Source organism: Odontomachus brunneus, unplaced genomic scaffold (genome assembly GCF_010583005.1).
Source record: "Odontomachus brunneus isolate Ranch 3 - 2012 unplaced genomic scaffold, Obru_v1 Obru_scaffold_128, whole genome shotgun sequence".
In the NCBI taxonomy this organism is placed as follows: Eukaryota; Metazoa; Arthropoda; class Insecta; order Hymenoptera; family Formicidae; genus Odontomachus; species Odontomachus brunneus.
In genome coordinates, this window is record NW_022639578.1 from 911349 (window position 1) to 913995 (window position 2647).

Consider the following 2647-nt stretch of genomic DNA (forward strand, 5'->3'; position numbering starts at 1 on the left):
CAAATCTATAGGATACGTAACACAAACTGTATATTCGCAGTACTAGCAGAGAATATCGGAACGTACTTTAGCGTTACTGTATTTAAAAGACGGTATTGCAAAAACTCCCTATTAATTAAAGAACATTGGTATATTATACCGCACAATCATGTACTGATCTTCTTTATGATAGAAGCATGTGCATTTCTGCAAATATACTTTCTTCCGATACTGAATATGCAAATTTATGTTGAATTCACTGAAAATTCTGTGTCTCACTGCAATCCATTTCTTTTTTATGTACCCTTCTCTCCTTTCAATCTCTGCTCGTAATTTTCTCAAAGCCCATTTATTTTTTTTACGAAAAGTGACATAAATAACGTCCCGATCTTTGATGGGATATTGCAAAGTCAAACCGACAAGAAGGAACACACCTTTAGAAACCGCTTTCTTTGAAAACCATGTGAGGGTTACGGAGAGCTACATCACCGGTAACCACATGTTGCTACTTTCCAGGGAGCGAGGCGGAGTATGAACCTTTGTTGTTGCTCGGCTTTGACACAGCTTGACACTCTTTTTACCCGAATTTTCCTTTTCCGCTCTACTTTTTTTTGTTCCAGTTTATTCGCCAGCTATGGCGCGCTGTTCACTTTCTCCCGCTCCATCGTCTATTACTTTGTGCCTCGACCATTGTTGGCGATTACACCCCGAATTAGGCGATGCGGCACGTACGTGCAACTCACTTCAGCAGGCCGGTCGCGCAGCTCTGATTGCACCGGCAATCATCGTAATAAGGTGGACGTGCGTGCCGTTGGCCTCAACTCGCGAACCCGCGGTGCGTTTCGTTGTTGAGGTACAATCGAATGACGACAAATTTCACGCACCTGTATCCACGGGCTTCGGCGGTAACGTCGTTAACGCGATGTGATGCGTGCGCTATGAGCCACTCTGACACGTAGCTGATGATTTTGGTATCAATAGTAAGTGGCTAATTGAGCCATTTTGTGCGAGGCTAAGCTGTGGTTATTATAGTGCTCTCCGCGGGCGTTATAACGCAATTATTAGAACGATAGCGTTTCACCTTGACGCCTCTCTGCAACTCGAAGAGTCTACTGTAGTATTATCTGTGTTGGCTACTTGCGTCACAATTACATTACCTTTATACGATTTATGTTTGACATAAATGTATCATTTTAAGGTCCTTTTATAACGTCCTTATCGCAACATCGGCTTCCAGCAGTCATAATGCTCGTCACGATGATGACTACAAAAGTTAACTGAATTTTAACTGTTATTTCAACTATTATAAATACGAAACTAATTAGAAGCATCAGTGATGTAGTCTTTATATTCTTTTCTTATCAGAAAAGTAGAAAATAGAAAGCAGAAAGGTAGAAGCCGATCAAAACTCACGCTAGAGATCAGGTAGTCGACAGTTTCTGATTTTCTATCTGAATTTTTTTCCTGAATTCTCCCTGACAGTTGTTCAGGAAAAAAATTCAGATAGAAAATCAGAAACTGTCGACTACCTGATCTCTAGCGTGAGTTTTGATCGGCTTCTACCTTTCTGCTTTCTATTTTCTACTTTTCTGATAAGAAAAGAATATAAAGACTACATCACTGATGCTTCTAATTAGTTTTGTATTTATAATAGTTGAAATAACAGTTAAAATTCAGTTAACTTTTGTAGTCATCATTGTGACGAGCATTATGACTGTTGGAAGCCGATGTTGCGATAAGGACGTTGTAAAAGGACCTTAAAATGATACATTTATGTCAAACATAAATCGTATAAAGGTAATGTAATTGTGACGCAAGTAGCCAATACAGATAATACTACAGTAGACTCTTCGAGTTGCAGAGAGGCGTCAAGGTGAAACGCTATCGTTCTAATAATTGCGTTATAACGCCCGCGGAGAGCACTATATTCTTTTATTTTCTATATTTTTGTATCAATTGCTTTCATATCTTTTAAATTTTGTTCCATATTTCAGAAAATTTTTTTAAGTTAAGCTAACTTATTTTGTAGACTTCTACAAAGTAGAACTCAACTTTAACTCTTACTTCAACTGTTACTTCAACAGTTGAAGTAAGAGTTAAAGTTGAGTTCTACTTTGTAGAAGTCTACAAAATAAGTTAGCTTAACTTAAAAAAATTTTCTGAAATATGGAACAAAATTTAAAAGATATGAAAGCAATTGATACAAAAATATAGAAAATAAAAGAATATAGTGCTCTCCGCGGGCGTTATAACGCAATTATTAGAACGATAGCGTTTCACCTTGACGCCTCTCTGCAACTCGAAGAGTCTACTGTAGTATTATCTGTGTTGGCTACTTGCGTCACAATTACATTACCTTTATACGATTTATGTTTGACATAAATGTATCATTTTAAGGTCCTTTTATAACGTCCTTATCGCAACATCGGCTTCCAGCAGTCATAATGCTCGTCACGATGATGACTACAAAAGTTAACTGAATTTTAACTGTTATTTCAACTATTATAAATACGAAACTAATTAGAAGCATCAGTGATGTAGTCTTTATATTCTTTTCTTATCAGAAAAGTAGAAAATAGAAAGCAGAAAGGTAGAAGCCGATCAAAACTCACGCTAGAGATCAGGTAGTCGACAGTTTCTGATTTTCTATCTGAATTTTTTTCCTGAA

General features: G+C 37.2%; 1 protein-coding gene across 9 annotated transcripts in view; it reads left to right on the forward strand.

Moving 5' to 3' along the window:
• LOC116849935 (voltage-dependent L-type calcium channel subunit beta-2) overlaps positions 1 to 2647 on the forward strand; it is a 100056-nt gene that overhangs the window by 39936 nt on the left and 57473 nt on the right. The gene's annotated exons all lie outside the window — the stretch shown is intronic.